The sequence below is a fragment of the Paroedura picta genome, chromosome 18 (assembly GCF_049243985.1).
Source record: "Paroedura picta isolate Pp20150507F chromosome 18, Ppicta_v3.0, whole genome shotgun sequence".
In the NCBI taxonomy this organism is placed as follows: domain Eukaryota; kingdom Metazoa; phylum Chordata; class Lepidosauria; order Squamata; family Gekkonidae; genus Paroedura; species Paroedura picta.
Window position 1 is genome coordinate 2,731,086 of NC_135386.1, and position 21,091 is coordinate 2,752,176.

At 52.2% G+C, this 21,091-nt stretch overlaps 1 protein-coding gene across 2 annotated transcripts in view; it reads left to right on the forward strand.

Annotated features, from left to right (window-relative positions):
• The window catches only part of LINGO1 (leucine rich repeat and Ig domain containing 1), a 210,766-nt gene that overhangs the window by 11,940 nt on the left and 177,735 nt on the right, over positions 1-21,091 (forward strand). For both annotated transcript variants that reach the window (XM_077317708.1, XM_077317709.1), the window contains exon 2: positions 13,295-13,496. The gene's annotated coding sequence lies outside the window, so the exon portion shown is untranslated. The remainder of the gene's footprint in view (positions 1-13,294; positions 13,497-21,091) is intronic.

Consider the following 21,091-nt stretch of genomic DNA (forward strand, 5'->3'; position numbering starts at 1 on the left):
TCCAGTCTCTTTCCCTTCCTCTCCCCACAACAAATGCCCTGTAAGGCAGGTGGGGCTGAGAGAGCTCTGAGAGAACTGGGACTGGCCCACGGCCCCTCAGCAGGCCTCCTGTGTCTCCAAGCGGCTTCCAATCGCCTTCCCTTTCCTCTCCCCACAACAGACCCCCTGTGAGGTGGGGGAGGCTGAGAGAGCCCTGATATTACTGAAGAAGAAGAAGAGTTGGCTCTTATATGCTGCTTTGCTCTCCCCAAAGGAGTCTCAAAGCAGCTTCCCACCTCCTTCCCTTCCTCTCCCCACAGCAGACGCCCGCCCTGCGAGGCAGGTTGTGCGGAGAGAGCTCTGACAGGACTGGGACCGGCCCAGCGGGCCTCCTGTGGCTCCAAGTGGCTCCCAGCGTCTTTCCCTCCCTTTCCCCCCAATAAGCACTTTGTGAGGTAAATTTGGCTGAGAGGGTTCTGAGAGAGCCCAAATTGACCCAAGGGTGCCCAAGCCGGCTGGCTGGCTGCGCCCCAAGGGGGTTCCCCATTGCTTTCTCGACCCCCCCCCACCCCTCACAACAGGGAGAGCCCTGGCAGAGCTGGCCTCTTGTCTCTCCCCTCGTCTCTCCATCACTTTCCCTTTTTCTCCTCACAACCGACGCTCGTGAGGTAAATGAGCTCGGGAAGCTCTGGGAGAACCGGGGCTGGCCCGAGGGCGCCCGGCTGGCCGCACAGGGAGAAAGAGGGGCCATGAGGGGCTTTGGCTCTGCCCCAAAGGTTGGCCAGCCCAGAGAGGGAGGAATTGGGCAACCAGGCCCTGCCCTCAGTTGGAGCGGCTTCGCCAGCAGAGAATCCAAGATGGCGGAAGGCTGGGGGGTCCCCTTGTCGACGCTGGGAGGGAAGAGTCTTTGCTCAGCATCCCTCCCGGGTGAGTGGAGTTGCCAACTCTGGGTTGGGGACGACCTGGAGTGTCAGGGGAGGTGGAGCCTGGGGTGGGCGGGGCTTTGAGAGGGGAGGGGTGGGGCGCGGTGGGGTGGTCCGCCTTCCAACGCAGGCGTTTTCTCCGGGGGGGGGCTGGTTTTGGTTGACGGGAGAGAAGTTGAAACGGCGGGAGCGTCCCAGGGTTCCACCTGGAGGTTGGCAACTGGAACGGTAAGGCTTCTGGGTGGGGATGCCAGCCTCCAGGCACGGCCTGGAGATCTCCTGGAATTGTAGCTAATCTCCAGACGACAGAGGCAAGTTCCCCTGGAGGAAAGGGCTGCTTGGGAGGGGGGACTCTGCGGGCTTGTACCTTGCAGGGAGGGATGCCAACCTCCAGGTGAGCCCTGGAGATCTCCTGGAATTACAGCTCCTTTCCAGATTACAGAGGCAAGTTCCCCTGGAGGAAAGGGCTGCTTGGGAGGGGGGACTCTGCAGCCTTGGACCTTGCAGGTAGGGATGCCAACCTCCAGGTGAGCCCTGGGGATCTCCTGGAATTGTAGCTCCTCACCAGACTACAGAGGCAAGTTCCCCTGGAGGAACGGGCTGCTCGGGAGGGGGGACTCTGCGGCCTTGGACCTTGCAGGTAGGGATGCCAACCTCCAGGTGAGCCCTGGGGATCCCCTGGAATTACAGCTCCTTTCCAGTCTACAGAGACCAGTTCCCCTGGAAGAAATGGCTGCTTTGGAGGGGGGGGACTCTTCCAGCTTCCATCCCCAAATCTCCAGGGGTTTCCCAGCCTCTATCTGGCCACCCTACTCTTTTGCAGTCTTGCCACTCAGCTAGACGATGTAGCCACATAACCTGATCAAAAAAATACCAACATTTGGATGAGCAGCCAGTGGCGTTCAAGGCGAAAGGCAGGCCGTGCAGCTGGACTGGGGGCCAAGGGGGTTGGAGTCCAGCAGGGCTAGGAAACACATGCCAAGCAGGTTGGCCGGCATTCAGAGGAAGCAGAGGTTCAAGGGGAATCCGAGCAGAAGGAGGCAGAGGCGACAGACGGAGGTGTCCGGCCTGGAGACCTAGCCAAGTGTTTCTAGCTCAGGCTGTTACTTGGCTTCCCAGAACCATCTTCCTGCTTCTACAGGGCTGGAAGGGCCCTCCGGGGTCATCTAGTCCAACCCCCTGCAGAACGCAGGAATGTAGGAAATTCACAACTACTGATGCAGGGCCCTCCTAGAAGGATTCCTACAAAGAAGGACAAGCAGCCAGAGGCCTGGGATCGGTTTTCATTCCAGGGCTGGGCTCAGGAGTCCATGCAGACTGCCGGCAAGGTCGTGGCTCAGTGGTGGAGCGTCTGCATTGTGCACAAAAGGTCCTGGATTCAAACCCTGTATCTTTAATGATGCTGATTTGATCTTTGGTACCGAGGTGGTGCAGGTGAAGTTTTCTAAACACTAGAAACACAAGTTTCTAGGAAGACGTTCCTGACGGTCAGAGCGGTTTCTCGGTGGAACAGGCTTCCTCGGGAGGTGGTGGGTTCACCATCTTTAGAATTGTTTAAAAAGAGGCTGGAGAGCCATCTGATGGAGAGGCTGATTCTGTGAAGGCTCAAGGGGGTGGCAGGTGACACTAGATGAGCGATTGGGATGTGAGTGTCCTGCATAGTGAATGGGGGTTGGACTAGATGACCCAGGAGGTCCCTTCCAACTCCATGATTCTAAATTAGCCTTCATTTTTGTAACAACTCAGCAGCCGAAGGATTTACCCTGCCTGCTTGTATTTCTTCTCCCCTCGCACCCTGGGCTCCCCACCACGATGGCCCAGCTAACTTGGCTGCCTTGTTCCATCAAGGTGATCCTTTCTGGTGGATCGTGTGCAAGATGAATGCTGATTGCTGGCTTGAGCTGGCGGCAGAAGCGTTGTCGCGTTTGATTTGCTGGCGTGCCTAAGTGCAGGACGTCACGGCACCCTGAGAGGCTTGTTAATCCGGGCCTGGTGCTTTCCTTTGAAGAACGGCCAGCGGTCGGCCATGCCATATGTGGAACTGGCAGAACAAGCTTGGAGGGGCTGGAATGTCTTGTTCTGCAGTGTACAGAAACCTGGAAGGGGCTGATGCTCAATAGGGAAGCATCAGCTTTGCTTACAGAAGGTCCCAGTTTCAGCCTGGAAGACTGTGGCTCAGTGGCAGGCAGAAGGTCCCAGGTTCAATCCCCGGCATCTCCAGTTAAAGGACCAGGCAGGAGGGGATGGGGAAGGCCTTGATCTGAGACCCTAGCTCAGGGGCAGAGCCTCTGCTTGGCAGGCAGAAGGTCCCCAGTTCAATCCCCGGCATCTCCAGTTAAAGGACCAGGCAGGAGGGGATGGAAAAGGCCTTGATCTGGGACCCTGGCTCAGGGGCAGAGCCTCTGCTTGGCAGGCAGGAGGTCCCCAGTTCAATCCCCGGCATCTCTAGTTAAAGGACCAGGCAGGAGGGGATGGGGAAGGCCTTGATCTGGGACGCTGGCTCAGGGGCAGAGCCTCTGCTTGGCAGGCAGAAGGTCCCAGGTTCAATCCCCGGCATCTCCAGTTAAAGGACCAGGCAGGAGGGGATGGGGAAGGCCTTGATGTGGGACCCTGGCTCAGGGGCAGAGCCTCTGCTTGGCAGGCAGAAGGTCCCAGGTTCAATCCCCGGCATCTCCAGTTAAAGGACCAGGCAGGAGGGGATGGGGAAGGCCTTGATCTGGGACCCTGGCTCAGGGGCAGAGCCTCTGCTTGGCAGGCAGAAGGTCCCAGGTTCAATCCCCGGCATCTCCAGTTAAAGGACCAGGCAGGAGGGGATGGGGAAGGCCTTGATCTGGGACCCTGGCTCAGGGGCAGGGCCTCTGCTTGGCAGGCAGAAGGTCCCAGGTTCAATCCCCGGCATCTGCAGTTAAAGGACCAGGCAGGAGGGGATGGGGAAGGCCTTGATCTGGGACCCTGGCTCAGGGGCAGAGTGTCTGCTTGGCATGCAGGAGGCCTTCTATGCTGAAAGAGATCAGGGCCCTGCAGGGTCCAGAAGGCAGAGGTGATCCACCAGGCCTCCAGTGGGGGTCCAAGCAGAACATCTAGAAATGGTGGTCTCTGGTGCAAAACAGAAAATCTGCCCCCCAAGGGTCTCGAATGCCCCCCAGCTCAAATTAGGTGGGGACTACTGTAAGGTATTTTTTAAAGGTTTTAACGTTAATATTTGGTTTTCTTACAAGATTTGTTTTAAACCATATTGTTACCTGCCCGGAGTTCCGTATATAGGAAGGGCGAATACACAAATCACGTTTTTTATCATTCCGTTCAACGCAGCTTAATGTGTTCATGGGTCTTGCCATGTGCCTCTTAACAAATGCAGTTTTTTGTGGGCTCTGTGCCACCTATCTCTTTCCCCCTCTTTTTCTCCCTCTCCTGGCCTGTCATCCCTCCCTGTGCCTCAATGCTCCTTGATGGCCCGACAGATCTCCTCTCTTGTAAAGGATGAATAATACAGCACCGAATTTTGCTTGACAATGGGTGAAATCTGTTGAATAAGTTATCCTTCAACAATGGCCGCCCTCCGAAATGAATGAATGGAGGGGGAGGGCGGGGGCGGGGGCGGGGAGGCGGCAGGGAAGCAAAGCAGAGCGGCGGCAGCTGGATTCCCCCCCCCCTCCCGGGTTTCGCACTCGGGTGGCTAAGAATCTGATCCGGCGTGATCTTCACCCAGGGCTGTGAAATCAGACTGGAGTATTTGTGTGCTCTCTGCCTTTTGGTGGGGAGAGAGGGAAGAGAAAACAAAGGAGAGACAGGGGAGGAGGAGGGAGAGAGAGGAGGAATATGGGTAGTGGAGCAGGGGAAAGAGAGAGACAGTGAAGACTGAAGTAAAAGGATGAGAGGCAGGTGGGAGAGAGCGCAGGGAGGATGAGATGGAAGAGATCAGAAAGCGGAGAAGAGGATTTTGAACTAGAGAACACCTGACACAGGTATCATTCCTTGCACATAATGCACCTGTTCCTTGCACACTGGGTGCCCTCTTTGGCATTAACAAGCCCCGCGGACTCCCTCACCTGTCTCTCTGTGCCGCCCAAACCAGCATGATTTGCAACCCTCCCTTTCTGACTGAAAGTGAGTCCCTCTGGAGGAAAAGCAAAGGCATACTTCCCCATGCGCTAATGAGAGTCGGTTTTGGTGCGTTTCAAGTGTTCTCTTTTTCCCAGGGAGCAGGGGAATGTGGGCAGTGAGCCCCGTGGGGGATGAGGGGGTTAATTATGCCTGTCAAAGACCCCAGGGTTAGATAGCTGATTCCCACCTTCCCTATAAGTAATGGCTTTCTTAGGGCATCCGAACCAGGGAAGCAGAGAGGAGAAACTGAGAATCCCCCAGGGAAGTGCAGTTCAATCTGATTTTCTCCTTTTATTACGATGCCTTAAAGAGAAAAAAAACAACAACAACACTCCGCTGTACCGACTCCCTTGTTTGTTTATTTTCTAATTAAGGAGGCGGCCTTTTTTTGCGTCGGTAATATCTCACAGCAAGCAACAAAGTGCTCCCCAGAAACGTTGGCTGCTTAGGCCTCCAGAGATATTAGAGAAATCTTCCGCAAGGACCAGGCTGCCAGATGTCCGAAGCTAAACCCCCAGCGTCAAAAAGCTCCTGGTGGGTGCCGCAGTGTCACGTTGGGGGCCCCTGCGGATCTCGGTTGGTGTGCAAGGCCTGGTTCGTCACCTGCCTGCACACACATCCCCACTGTCCTGCCATCCCTGTGTCGGAGCGTTTGAATGAGGCACATCTATCCAGAGAGGGCGTGCATGGTGAAATTCTTAGCCCGCCTTGGTTTCATCCATCCCTACTCTGCAAGTAGGACCGGATACTCCCTCGGCATCTCAATGATGCCGGTTCCATCGAGTGAGCTCTGTCTGCCATCTTTCTTACTGGTGACAGTTTGGTGCAAAAACTCTATGTTAGAAGCTAATTCTACCATAGAGTTTTTGCACCCATGTTGCCCAATTTATTTATTTAGATTTAATGCCACCTGTTCCTATTCTGCATCATAAAAGTATGACATAGAAGTATTTTTAGTACCATTTTCTGTTCAGCCAGTCATGGGGATGAGCTGTTTTTATCTTAATTTTTGTTTGGACTTTCACCCTACCTACGAATTGCTCACAACTCAGTCTTCAAAGATGAAGGCCAACGCAACAGGATAAAAGAACGGGGCATCAAACAAGACCCTAGAAGCAGAAGATAGACAGACTTTTGTATTAAATTAGGAGATGGGAAGGGGGGCCAAGCTGTGTTTAGTAGGAGAATGGTTTCTCCGCCTTGCCAAATGTGAAATGCAGGATGAGAGCCAGTCGTGCTCTCTCAGCTGAACCCACCTCACAGGGCTGTCGTACAGATAGAACAGAGGAGAGGAGAGAGACGGAAGCCGTTTGGGGTCCCCACGGAAGAGAAATGAGGGGTGCAAATGAAATAAATAATGCCTGTGAAAAGATTTGGGATCAGTTCAGGTGGCTAGGGCGGAGAAATACCTGGAGATTTGGGGGTGGGGCCTGAGGAGGGCGGGGCTTGGGGGAGGAGGGACTTCTAGACACCTTGGACAAGATTCTGTAATCGGCGCCGTTCCGTCTTCATGAACGAGGAGGGCAAGGGGCCGGGGGGGGGGAGGGGAGGGCCAATCCGGCTTCTTTATCTAGGCTGTTTAAAGTTACTGTTGATCGATAAAATTAATTCCATTTATCCCGGCGTGGTTAAAGGGGGCAGCCAAAGGCCCCTTCGCCCTGAGGAGGAAACACAGGGCCGTTAATGTCATTTCTCCTTGTGTCCCTGATAGATTTTGTTTTTAGTATCTGCTCCGACCGATCCTCTGCCTGTTTCCTTTTGTTTCGCCTCCCCCCCCCCCAGCCCCAATTGCTTGTCTAATAAAGGCGATTATCTCTGGCACAAATCTCCTCCGTGCCTCCCTTCGGCTCCGGAGCCGTCAGTAATAATAGCTCCACGATGATGCTTTTAAAGGGAGATCTTTCACCGGCTGCTTGTCCCTCCTTCTTCCCTACCGGATAGATTAGAGGCTGAGGGGAGGGGCAGCCCCAGGCAATGAATGAGGCATCCAGGCTGCATTAGCAGGGGAGTTGATGGGACATCCTTGGAGGTGATGAAGGTAGACAGCAAGGTCCTGACGGGTTCCTGGTAATTAATGTCAGCAAAGAGGTGCCAAAGAGGTGCCACGGGGGTGGGAACATTGCCAGGCAGAAGGTCCCAGGTTCAATCCCCGGCATCTCCAGTTAAAGGACCAGGCAGGAGGGGGTGGGGAAGGCCTTGATCTGGGACCCTGGCTCAGGGGCAGAGCCTCTGCTTGGCAGGCAGGAGGTCCCAGGTTCAATCCCCGGCATCTCCAGTTAAAGGACCAGGCAGGAGGGGATGGGGAAGGCCTTGATCTGGGACCCTGGCTCAGGGGCAGAGCCTCTGCTTGGCAGGCAGGAGGTCCCCAGTTCAATCCCCGGCATCTCCAGTTAAAGCACCAGGAAGGAGGGGATGGGGAAGGCCTTGATCTGGGACCCTGGCTCAGGGGCAGAGCCTCTGCTTGGCCTGCAGAAGGTCCCAGGTTCAATCCCCGGCATCTCCAGTTAAAGGACCAGGCAGGAGGGGATGGGGAAGGCCTTGATCTGGGACCCTGGCTCAGGGGCAGAGCCTCTGCTTGGCAGGCAGGAGGTCCCAGGTTCAATCCCCGGCATCTCCAGTTAAAGGACCAGGCAGAAGGGGATGGGAAAGGCCTTGATCTGGGACCCTGGCTCAGGGGCAGAGCCTCTGCTTGGCAGGCAGAAGGTCCCAGGTTCAATCCCCGGCATCTCCAGTTAAAGGACCAGGCAGGAGGGGATGGGAAAGGCCTTGATCAGGACCCTGGCTCAGGGGCAGAGTCTCTGCTTGGCAGGCAGAAGGTCCCAGGTTCAATCCCCGGCATCTCCAGTTAAAGGATCAGGCAGGAGGGGATGGGGAAGGCCTTGATCTGGGACCCTGGCTCAGGGGCAGAGTCTCTGCTTGGCAGGCAGGAGGTCCCAGGTTCAATCCCCGGCATCTCCAGTTAAAGGACCAGGCAGGAGGGGATGGGGAAGGCCTTGATCTGGGACCCTGGCTCAGGGGCAGAGTCTCTGCTTGGCAGGCAGAAGGTCCCAGGTTCAATCCCCGGCATCTCCAGTTAAAGGACCAGGCAGGAGGGGATGGGGAAGGCCTTGATCTGGGACCCTGCCAGTCTGACCACCCCCCGCTGAGCTTGATCAACCAAGGGTCAGATTCAGTACCCATCAGCTTCATGTGTCCATGTTTGCTTGGTGAAGTGAGTGGGGCTCGCTTGGGGTTTTTTTTTTTAGCAGGATGGAGGAAGACCAGGTGGTCACCTGGTGACCCTTTGCCTGCTGCTTCCCGCTCCTCCTGTTTAAATCCGAGCTGAACAGCCCAGCTAGCTCGGAGAGCCCTCTTGCAAGATGTAAATATTTAATGCCCGCAGCTACTGGTCCCTTAAATTGCTGCTTTTAAAGGTGTTTTCTGCTATTACTTGGTTTCTGCATTAACAAAAAAAATAAATACAATAACGGTCACGTGCTACGGCATTCTCCGCCGCTCGGCGTCTCTCCTCGCCCCCTCCCCGGCTGTAATTACTTTGGAATGGAGAGGTAGTTGGTAAAAGCAATTTTCCTTGCATTACAGGGAGAATTTGTCCCAACTTATTATTTGCTTTAACTTGGAGTATTTGGGGAGGGGGCTAGAGGGGTTTTTTATACATGCTACAGCTCTCATGCCTGATTCCTCCTCCACTTCACCGATGCAGGATCACTGCAGCATGGCCAAGCAGGGGAAGGCTAAAGGGAGCTTGTGCTGCAGATTGGGTGCCTCTACCTCAAAAAACCCATGCCCCCAGTGGGCGGAGAAAGGGAAGGTGATTGTAAGCCGCTTTAGGACTCCTCAGGTTGTGAAAAGCAGGGTGTAAAAACCAACTCTTCTTTGAGAGCCTGCTGGGTATCGCGGTTAAGAGAGTCAGCCAGGTTTGATTCCCCGCTCCTCGATAGTCAGCCAGCTAGGTGGCCCTGGGCCAGTCACTGTTCTCTCAGAGCTTTCCCAGAGTGCCCTCTGTGGGGAGAGGCAGGGCAGATGATTGTAAGTTGCTTAGAGACCCCTTCAGGTTGTATAAAGCGGGGTACAAATGCAAGCTCTTCTTCATGTGTGTTCAGGCAGGTTACTTGCTGGTTGGGCCTTGTCCTTGGTTCTGAAGAGCCCTATTATGCAAAAGGCCCCTGCTTTTCTTCTTGAGCCTTGCCAAAGGAGTACAGCTCCCGAGCAGGAGAACACATTTAAGTTCGTCGCTTTCTCTCTTTCTGGGGGGCAACAAAGCAAAATGTTCCTGAACCAGGCGTTGAACAATACCCTTTACAAATTGCACGGTCAGTATGTCAACACTCTCTCCCCCCGACAGCAGGATTGCGTCGAAGAGAGCCGAGCTCTGTTTTCGCGTCGGCTCTCCTTAACGGCAAGTGCGGGGAAAGGCAATAATAGAAAGATCACGGCATCCAAACCCGGCTCCTGGGAAGAAATGTTTTCTTTCAGCTCTCGGCTTCCCGCAGAGGAGAGAGCGTCTCTTTGCAAAAGGGAAACTCCCGTGCATGGTTCTGGGGACAATTTAGGGCGTTTGGCAAAACCACAGTTTTTAGGGGAGAGAGTCAAGATCTGACTTGACGAGAATCTATCGAGAACACCTTAGGTTCGGGGGATAAAACGCTGTTTTAGGGGATATTTTGGTCCACTAAAAGCTTTGTCCTCAATGTCATGTCAGCGTAGGGTTGCCATCTCTGGGTGGTGAAATACCTGGAGATTTGGGGGATGGAGCTGGGGATGGGTGGGATTTGGGGAGCAGAGGGACAAGGCCCCAAAGTACCCCCTCCAAAGCAGCCCTTTTCTCCAGGGGAACTAATCTCTGTAGTCTGGAGAGGAGCTGTAATTCCAGGGGATCCCCAGGTCCCCCCTGGAGGTTGGCATCCTTCATGTCCCAGCCCAGTCTTTCCTCCTGCCAATGTCACCCTCTCTCCGTCTCTCTCTCCTGGCTCCAAATCCAGACTCCTGCTCAAACAGGAAATCTTAATCTTCCTAATTTGCACACGTCCTCCAAAGGCACGCTTGGCAAATAAATGTGCAGAGAACGGGGCATGAGTCTAGAGATTTAGACGAATCCTGGGCAAATATTCTCTAGCCTTCGGCATCAAATCCACAGTCTGCTGGGTGACCTTATTAGAAAAGGGGGAACGTTCTCAGGACAGGAGCTGGGCCTGGGGACATAGGAACAGGAGCTGCAGTCGACACCTGCTGTCCATCATGTTTTTTGGGGGGGGGCTATTAGGCCTCCCCTGAGCTCTGCCTTTGTCCCTGATGTCCTTTCTCCACATTCCAATAGTTTGCTGCTTTCTGAGCATCTTAGGAAGGGGTGCCTTTGGCTGCAGTTAAAACCTGGGGCAATAAAGTCAATTCTATGTAAAAGGCATTGCCACTAAATGCCATTTTCCAGGCTAAGACATTAACTTCCTTCCTTCCTTGAATGTTTCACTCTCTTCTTTCCTTCCTTCCTTCCTTCCTTCCTTCCTTCCTTCCTTCCTTCCTTCCTTCCTTCCTGTTTGTTTTATGTATAATTTTCATTCTTTCATTCTTTCTTAGCTAATTTTAATCTTCCTCTTTCTCTCCCTTGACATTTTCCTTACTCTCTTTCTACCTTACTCTTTCCTGTCCCCTGTTTTCCTTCCTTCCTGCTTTGTGTATAATTCTCCTTCCTTCCTTCCTTCCTTCCTTCCTTCCTTCCTTCCTTCCTTCCTTCCTTCCTTCCTTCCTTCCTTCCTTCCTTCCTTCCTTCCTTCCTTCCTTCCCCTTGAAGGTCCTGTTCTTCTCCTTCCTCCCTTCCCTCTGTCACTGCCACCCAAGTCGGATCCCACGGGGAGAGTCAAATACAACCAACGGGATGGGGGGACCCCCAAGGAACAATACAACACTGTAGAGATCTGGAACGGAGCAGAAATCTGAGACAAAGCTGCAATGACACATTAAGTATTAATGTGACATGTTAAATGATGCTGAAAATTACAGAGGAGGATATTAGTTACAGCAACAGATGGCGTGAACTGTATACAGTAGCACACTCTATAGCCCTTAACTCTTTACCCGTGTAAAAAAAGCCCTCTTGGATAATTCCTCTTTCGTGGAAGTCACCCTTCTAAGTGCTGGCCAGGGTTGGCCATGCTTCCGAAATATGATGGGAATTTGGCTTGGCTGGGCTATCCAAGTTGGACTTTGTAGTACTGACTTTAAGAGTTATAACATTTCCTGGCCCTGCTGGTGGGCCTCCTGATGGCCCCTAGTTTTGGGCCACGGTGTGACACAGACTGTTGCACTGGATGGGCCTGATCCAACAGGGCTTCTCTTCTGTCTTCTTGGTGCTTGAGGGGCCTTCTGGAGTTCTGGCCCCACTGGGGGACCTCCTGATGGCCCCCGGATTATGGCCACTCTGCCCCTGTCCTTGCTGGTTGATCTCTGTGATTGGAAGAAGTGAGCAGGGACTCATGAAAGTTCCTACTGTGCCACAAAGTTGTTTTTTTTTTTAGTGTTCTCCTCCTCTTCTTCTGTTTAATTTGGGCACCGAATCTCACAGAGATCCATATTACTGGTAACTGTTGATGTTGGGGGATGCTCATTTGTGTGCTTGTTCCAGAGTCCCCAGATGGGGTTCCACACGACCTCCCAGACCCATCCCAAACAGAAGCATTCCTACATATGCTGCCTTTGCTATTCCCATAACGAACTGTGCAATAAATGCTCTTCAGTATTCATCGGCATCTTTAGGATGCTTTGGGCTGATCCTGTGTTGAGCAGGGGGTTGGACTAGATGGCCTGTATGGCCCCTTCCAACTCTATGATTCTAGGATTCTAGATGGCCTGTATGGCCCCTTCCAACTCTATGATTCTGACTCTAGGTGGCCTGTATGGCCCCTTCCAACTCTATGATTCTATGACTCTAGATGGCCTGTATGGCTCCTTCCAACTCTATGATTCTATGATTCTATGATCTACGATCTTTCATTTGCACTCCTGTCAACTCCTGCGGCGCGGTGCCTCTTCAACATCACCAAGACGGCCCCGTCACATTATGCACTGACCCTCTGAGGTCGAAGCTTTACCAGCGGTTTGGATTCCTGCTGATAAGCGGCCCCTCTTGGCGGAACCGTAGACCCGTCCTGCGGCCTCCTGCCCCTCACTTCCTCGTTGCTTCATCATCTTCCACAATGGAGCGCTTTAGTCATGGCTGTTTAGCTCCTTGGCTGATAATCTTTAAATCAATTTCACGTCTACCTGCGTTCCTCCTAATTGTCAATGGAGCGGGTAGATTCAGTTAGCGCTTGCGGCTGGGCTGGCCGGGGTGAGAGCTGTCATTTGCGATTGGCCCGTCATTCTGAATGGCTCCTGGAGCCAGAAGGGGATTCGGATATATGTCTTAGAGCCCACCTTCCAAAGTGGCCATTTTCTCAGGAGATCAACTACCATCCCAGGAGATCTCCAGACACCACCTGGAGGTTGGAAACCCCATTTATTATGGTGCTGACATGCCCACTTTTGACTTTTGAGCACCTTCTCCGTGACCCCCTCTGATCCTCCGCCTCCCAAAATTCAAAGGAACTCATCCTAAAAACAACGGGAATTTCTTATTCGATCAACACAGATATGTGGCACGTGGGGGAAACAGCTAATGTTTGACATTAAAGAGAGGGTTCCCCAGGTCAGTTCTCAGTTTCCAACATGCAAAAGAGAGCGACAGAAAGGGCAGGGGCAGCCATCAGCAAGAGGTGACCCATGACCCCCTTTCCAAGGGTTTGCAGGCCACTTTGGGGTGCCGAATCACAGGTTGGGAAACGCTGACCTAGAGGAACTCAGCTGGGGCTGGAGAAAGGGATCCGGTGTTTCGTTTCCTTGGCCTGTGGATAAAAGCTGTGTTGGATTTGATTTTTCGCGCGCACCTGGCCGGCTCCGTTTCAGAAAGGCAACAAAGCTCAATCGCTGTTTCCCCTGCTGCTGAACTACCTGAAGGGCAAACCTCGCGGCGTTTCTGGTCAGCTCCCTCATTTGTTTGTTTCCCTCTGCTCAAATTGCTTTTAGCCGCTGCATGTCAAGATAGCTTTTGCATACTGCCAATTATTTTGTGTTGAGGATATTTGTTGGGTGCACTTTAGGCTTCTGGGGGAGTGTTTTTTCTGGTTTATATTTCAAAGAGGACTGTAAATCAGCTTTGAAGAAGTGTGGTCTGGGAATAAATCCATGTTAAAATGGCCGTGGCTGAACTCACCCTAGAAACCTCTGAAACGTTATTTCTTCTTTTTTCTCACTAGCCTTCTGCACCTGGGAGCCATGAGCTGTTCTCAGCATCCAGCGACTCTGGGGAATAGACCCCCGTCTGCTGGAGCTCAGGACTTCTAACAGACCTTGCTGTGGGAAAGAGGATTTGGACAGAGCCCCAGAAGATATAGGGAGGGGACCAGACAGCAGGCGGCTCCCTTGGACTCCGCTCAACGTCTTGGGAATTCTACCAAGGTAAGACCTCTCTGTCTTCGTTTGGGCTCCTGTCAGAATGTTTTTGTAGTAGTTTATTACTTCGGCTGTATCTGTGCCCTCCTTCCCTCCCTTAGCCCTGAGTCCTATTCTCCTTCCTTCCTTCCTTCCTTCCTTCCTTCCTTCCTTCCTTCCTTCCTTCCTTCCTTCCTTCCTTCCTTCCTTCCTTCCTTCCTTCCTTCCTTCCTTCCTTCATAGTCTAAAGCATGGCTTTTCCTATTGGGGCTGCAAATGATGCAAAATTGCTTGGTTTCCAGAAGGACATGGCTCTTGATGCTCAACATGTTTGGAAACAGGGTTCGGATTTCCCGAGTGTCTTCTTTGCTGCGTGCAGCCCTGGCTGTTCCCCCTCTCGGGGTGGTGTTCCTGAGCCTTCTGTGGAATAAATAATGGCAGCAGTGGCCATGGGTCCCTTTCAGTGGCTTTGTTTGGTCAATCAATGGCAGACCTTCCTGGGCAGGAAAAGATCTTGCTGCCTTGGGGACTTTGAGATTAGATTACTGCAATGTGCTCTACCTGGGACGGCCCTTGATGACTATCTGGAAGTGTCTGTTGGTGCAGGATGCACCTTAACCCTAAGATCCTTCCTTGTTTTGTCGGATGCTTGCGGTTGGACTAGTAAGTTTGTTTAACATCGTCAAAACAGGCCCAACCAGTGGAAAACAGCATTGCTCTGATATTTCCGCCACGCTCAATCGGCCATTAAGCGGCGATAGCCTCACACAACGGAGGGGAGAAAGTGAACAGGAAAAACCACGCAGAATGGGTGCTTAAGCCGGAAACACCAGCAGGAGTGTCTGTCCATATGTGGTGGCAATGTCCAGTAATGAGTCTGAGGAATTGATTAAAAAACACAGAAATCAGAAAGAAAAATTGTAACAGAGAAGCTAGATCCCTCAGTTCAATTAGTTCTCCTTAATTTATTCCTGCTCAGTATTAGCAGAAAACTTTGGTGCATTTTCTTCTTGTAGCAGCCAGGATGATAATTGTCACAAATTGAAAAAAAAAACACACAGAAACTTTTATATTGGGTAAATGGAGAAATAAAATAAGGCAATTTAAAATTTGGGGAAATTAGCAATAATTTTGTAAGTAATTCAAAGGGGAACAAAGGAATGAGGATTTCAATAAAGTTTGGGTTAATTTAATTAATTATGTAAAGAAACGTTCAGATTGTAATATATGTAAAATGGTAATATAATTGGAGACTTGAGGTAACGAGTCATGGATTTGCATTGTAACAAAAATGACGCCATTTTAGGAATCGGAATACAGATTATTTGTATTCTCTTCGGCGTTTCTCTCTTTTTTTGTCCATATGGTCTTTAGCTTTACATGTTGTTTTCCTTCTTGAAATTAAATTAAATTAAAAAAAAAAGAAACCACGTAATTTAGCACGTGTGGAAGCACCCGCCATGTGCTTACAGATGCCGCGGACTACGCAGGTGAGGTTAACATTCATGCATGAGTTCATATGGGCTCCGCCAGAAAAGTTAAATATTGCTGGACTCAGGAACATGGTTTGCATATTGCTGGACTCAGGAACGTGGTGAACATTTGCTGAGCTTGTGCAGAGCGGTGAGGAATCTCTGTGCAATCACGTGGCTTTTGCAGGAGAGGTTAATGGTGAACTCATGCAAAGGGGCAGCAGACCTTCATAAGATCATGTGTGTGTTTATGTGGCCAACACACGAAGAAGAAGAAGAGTTGGTTCTTGTATGCCGCTTTTCTCTACCCGAAGGAGGCTGAAAGCGGCTTACAATCGCTTTCCCTTTCTTCTCCCCACAACAGACACCCTGTGAGGGAGGGGAGGCTGAGAGAGCCCTGATATTACTGAAGAAGAAGGAGAAGAGTTGGGTCTTATATGCCGCTTTTCTGTACCCAAAGGAGGCTCAGAGCGGCTTACAATCTCCTTCCCTTCCCCTCCCCACAACAGACACCCCGTGAAGTGGGTGAGGCTGAGAGAGCCCTGAGATTTTCACATTCATGTGCTTGTTTATGTGGACGACGCAGGAGAGGTGGACGTTACAGGACTCATGCAGGGGGGCGGCAAACCCTTATTCTGCTTTATCCCCAGTCTTGGTGTGTCAACGCAGCCCGCCCCTCTCCCTTCGTTAGGTTCTTAACGAGGCTGGGTGGACTTGGATTGTTGCAACTGGCTTGGCTCTTCTGATGTGCCTGTGATCTAATTTTCAATAATTTGTCTTAATAAGGCCCCCCGGAGTTCCCAGAATAAACCATGCATCCTCTCTGCCCCCAGAGCTCACAGGCCCGGAGGGGATACGAGGAGGTTTCATGCTCCGTGGGAAGGGGGCCTCGCCAAGCTTCAGGGAGCTGCAGATCATTAACGGAGTACTGTTCAGAAGTGACAGGGCTTTCTCACTGCGGCACACACCCGGTTATTAGCACTGGTGCTCAGTAAATTTACTTTTCTGTCCCTGCCCGTTCCCTGCTCGGCTTCCCCCAATCTTTTTAGGACCAGGCAGGAGGGGATGGGAAAGGCCTTGATCGGGGACCTTCCCAGTAACTCAAGAGAAAATCTTGAGTCATTGCTGATCTTATCTGCCCAAATGCAAGAGACCAAATAGGGAGGGGTTATGAGACTGGAGGAACCTGAGAAGGGTCTAATGCTCTGTAATCCCCCCTCCAAATAGCCATTTTCTCCAAGGGGACTGACCTCTGGAGCTCAGTTGTAGCCCCTGGAGATCGCCAGCCTTCATTGGCCGTTTTACACAAAGCATCGGCCGGACGCTTGAAGGCCCTGTGCTGCCCTCTCTCCGGCAATCATAATTCGAGTGTTTCAGGGTTCCCCTCTCAGGAATTAGGCCGTGCTCTTCATTTCTTAAGTGCCCTTGACTGCAGGCAAAGAGGCAATTTCTTGATTTGGTTCGCTCTGAAGTTCTGGGAGGAGCGACCGGCATTTCCCTGAGGAAACTCCACACCCGCCAGGCTCTCAGCCTGAAACGGGGCTTCCAGCGCTGGGGCGGGAAATACCTGGACGTTGGGAGGGGGCGGAGCCTGAAGCAGGCGGGGATTGGGGAGGGGAGGGGCTTCAGGGGGTACCCTGCCTTGGAGCCTACCTTCTCAGGCAGCCGTTTCCTCTGGGGGTAACTCCAGTTGCCGCCTGGAGGTTGGGAACCTCCTGGCCATGGCAGTTCACCAGAAACCTCTGCTGTGACTGCTTTGTGACCGAAAATCTAGATTCGAATCCAGTAGCTCATTAGCTCAACAAGACTTGGCCGGACGGACGGACAGACAGGGAGGGGATGAGGTTTTCAGAATCAAAGACCCCTTCCTCTCTGAAAACCTCACACACCCCCAATCTAAGGTGTTACTGGGGTCGAGTTTGGCTCTTCTGTTGCGCTTCGACATGCCTACACAGTTCTCTTAGAGCTGTCCTCACGGAGCAGTTCTCTCAGAGCTCCCTCCGCCCCACCTGCCCCTGTTGTGGGGAGAGGAAGGGAAGCTGCTTTGGGAATCCCTCGGGCAGTAAAAAGTGGGCTGCAAAAAACAGGTCCTCTTCCTTCTTCTTTTCCTCCTCCTCCTCTTCCTCCTCCTCCATTTATTCCTTGCAGTGTGTTGAATGTTACCATCCCAGGCCTTCCCTGAGAGCTCTTAGAGAAAAAGCCAGATCAACCAACCCAATGAGGTTGCTTCCGGCTGAGAGCTCCCCTCTTTAGCCCCCTCGTTTGCCCAAAGAGTTATCTGACTCTTTTGCATGCCTCCCCCCCCCCCACAAACGGCTTTTGAATAAAACCTTTCAGCTACCTTGTTAAACCCTCCGCCCAGGCCGCTTTTCAGGGCAGAGTGATTTATAGAGCGGCCCTTAACATTTATTAACTTCTAAATCATTTCGCCCGGTCAGCGGGCATCTCGCCTTCTCCCCGCCGCGCTCTGCAGCCGAAGCCGGGGCTTGTGTTTATTTCATGATTTTCCTGCAGAAGTGGTCCTTTTCGGGTTGGCTCATCTCCCGTCAGGCTTGCCGGCCTGATGTGGGGGGAAACGGCTAGGCAGAGGAGGGTCAGGAGACGGGCGGCGAGGGGGAGACAGGCTGGGGGAAAGACCAAGCCAAGATTAATGTTCTGGAATCCGGCAAGGACACCTTGAAGGTAAGAGGATGACCTTGAGTGTGTCCACCGGCTGGAGGCAATATATATGCAAAAAAGGAAAGTTTCCAGAGGCTTTTGACAAGTTGGAACAACTTTGGCTTCCCAGCCGAGAAAAGGAAGAAAAAGGACACAGACGCTTTAAAAAACGAGCAATAATCTCAATTCCTCTGGGCTATGAAATTCCTGCAGGTTTGGGGCCATGGAGCCCAGGGAGGGTGAAGTTTGAGGACTGGGAGAAGGTCCAAAGCGGAAGAGGGCCCCCTCCAAAGCAGCCAAGTTCTTGAGCGGGATGGATCTCTGTTGCTCTGCCTCTAATTCTGGGAGATCTCTGCCTGGAGGTTGGCAACCGTACCAGTGCCCTGTGTTGGTCTTTGCAATCTTTTTCATTCGCTGCATACACTTAAAGTCTGCAAAGGGCTTGTGGTTATTTCAACCTACGATCCCCCTTTTAAAACAGCCGTTTTCTCCCGGGGTTCTGGTCTGTATTGCCTGGGTTTGTAATTCCGGGGAAGAATCCCAAATACAATGCCTTTTCGGTCCATCCACCCCCCCCCCAATGCTTTTTGGAAACAAGTTGGGTGGCTCTGCCTCTAAAAATGCTCCCTGCAAGCCAGGTGTGCATGTGCGCCTTTAAATAATGCATCCCATCTCTGTTGCTTCCTGTCAGTTTGCCCTGACCTAGGAACGAAGCAGGAGAGCAGTTTCAGAGGTGTAGAAGTTCAAGGAAGGAGAGCAGGGCTGTTTGGTCAATAGGTCAGGGTCAAGGGAGCTGGGGGTCAGCAGGCTGAGAGAGTTGCTAGTCTTTTCAGAGCTGGACTCTGAGGAAGCCAGCAGTTCAGGCAGGCCTCCAGTTCTGCGAAGACAGCTCTTCCCGCCCTGAAATCGGTTTCTGCATTCCCTTTTAATTCAGCGGTGGATTCCTGTGCCGGGCTGCTGTTGTTACGGCTAGCCCCTTTCCGTCATTACCGGTATTGTTTACCAGTATCTGTGTTGTAGCCGCTCTAGATGTCATCTAGGTGGCACCTGTGTGCAGGTCTTCTGCAGCTAGCTCCGCCTCCCGAGGCCGCCATTTGCGGATTGTTTCCGCCTCCTGTGGCAGCCATTTTGCCATTGCCACTCAGTGTCAAGATGTCAAAGGTACCTCTCCAGGTTGGAAAAGTTTGGGGACATTTTGGGAGTAGAGTTTAGGGCTAGTATCCAGGAGACCTGGTTTCAAATTCTCACTCTGCCATTCAGCTCCCTTGACAGAGGCCCTCCCCCACTTTCTAAGACAACTTTTTGTCATGGTTAAGAGCCAGGACTTCTAATGTGGAGAGCTGGGTTTGCTTTCCCACTCCTCCTGTACGTGCAGCCAGTTTGGTGACCTTGGGCTAGTCACAGTCCTGTTGGAGCTGTTCTCACAGATCAGTTCTCTCAGAGCTCTCTCGGCTATCTGGGAGGAGAGGAAGGAAAGGCCACTTTGAGACTCCACCAGGCAGTGAAAAGCGGGGCATAAAACACCAACTCTTCTTCTTAAAACTGAGCAAACACCAGAGAGATTATGGTGCTCTTGAGCGCCACCCTGGTGACCTTGGCGGAGGTCAACACTTCCATTTCCGGGCTGCAGTCATCCCGGCCTCCGTAACCGACTGGTGGAAGAGGTTTCTCCAGGGCTTTTCCATGGTAGCCCAGCAACAATTCCTTTGGGTAGATGCTGGAATGCTGAAAATTGCCCACGTTTCTAAAGCTGCGGAAAGGGAGACGCCGCTGTCTGCAAACGTCACCCCTGGTTATACGGAGGGATGAGGAGGAATAATAAACATCCCCAAAGGCAATGAGATTTATTGCAGACGTCGACAGCTCCCGGACGATTGGACAGTTCCTGGATTGGGGGGCGTGACGGCAATTAGAAAAACAAGTAATTGGTTTGGACCGCCGGGTCCCCCAGTGTGGCACCAGCTCTGCCGATGGTCCTGGCCTTGCCTCCTCCCTCTCTCCTTCCCACCGAGAGCTCTTGAAGAGCTCCTTCGGACGTAGCTTGGCCGGGCAATCAAAGCTCTAATGAGCTCTCCCAGGAAATGAATGGCGTTCTACGCAGCAATCTCGCCGCGCCAAGTAAACAGCACCCTGATGCTTCTTGGGGCCGGCCCTGCCGTGATCACAGTGGGCTCTGAGCCGAGCGCGGGAGGCGAACTGGGGACTGGGGTAAGGATGCCAGCCTCCAGGCGGGACCTGGGGATCCCTCGGAAGTACAGCCCCTCTCCAGACTGCAGAGATCAGTTTCCTTGGAGAAAAGGGCTGTTTGGGAGGGGGGACTCTGTGCCACTGGAGCCCTTTGAGATCCCAGCCCTCCTCAGGACCTCCAACCGAGACCAGAGTCAGATAACTCTTTGGGCAACTCTTTTTGTGGTTCTCTGATCGTCCCAAAGTGACATCCCGATCTTTGCAATTCCCCCCAAACAGCCTGGACATTGCAACAATATTCCGAGTGTCCAGTTGGTCAACAGGCTTGGCTCCTTTTCTCGACAACACCCTGCCTTGCCGTGTTAGAAGGGTCCCTGCGAGTGGCATGCCTTTGTGGTCTTCTACAGCAGGGGTAGTCAACCTGTGGTCCTCCAGATGTCCATGGACTACAATTCCCATGAGCCCCTGCCAGAAAACGCTGGCAGGGGCTCATGGGAATTGCAGTCCACGGACATCTGGAGGACCACAGGTTGACTACTCCTGTTCTACAGAACTGGTTGCTGCCGAATATTGGGCACCCTCAGGACTTTGGGATTCAGATGCTAGAAATTGAGAAGCCCGGCCTCCTCGGAAACTTGAGCTGGTGCAACCAACAGCGTACGGTCCCTCTGTTCTATTATTCAGGCAGCTCTCTCAGTGGGGGCTCCCAGCTAGTTAAATTTGTAACTAGGCCCATTCTTTCTCTCCTTTTTTTTTTTTAACGTATAATAAGTTATAATTTAAGATTTTTTTTCCCACTGGGAACTGTACTCTCTCTCTCTCTGGTTTCCTCAAGACTCCCTCATTATCGGGTTTTCTGCTCCGTCACCTTGGGAGAAGCAGGGATCTGGTGAAGAGAGGAGGTTCTTGTCATATTATCCGCACCGTAGCCTGTCTCACGTGGATCCATGCAGCAGAGATCAGTTCCCCTAGAGAGAGAGAGAGAGAGAGAGAGAGAGATAGATAGATAGATAGATAGATAGATAGATAGATAGATAGATAGATAGATAGATAGATAGATACAGTATTTGCTGGCGTATAAGACTACTTTTCCCCCCTGAAAAACATGCCTCCAAGTGGGGGGGTCGTCTTATACGCCGGGTGCACTTCAGTTGGGATAGACATAGTGGCCCATAGTGGCCCATAGTACTGTATTTTGAGTGGAAATGTTGAGGGGTCGTCTTACATGCCCAGTCGTCTTATACGCAGGCAAATACGGTAATTTGTTTGTTTGTTTGTTTATCGAAGTTGGTTTGCCCCTGCGTA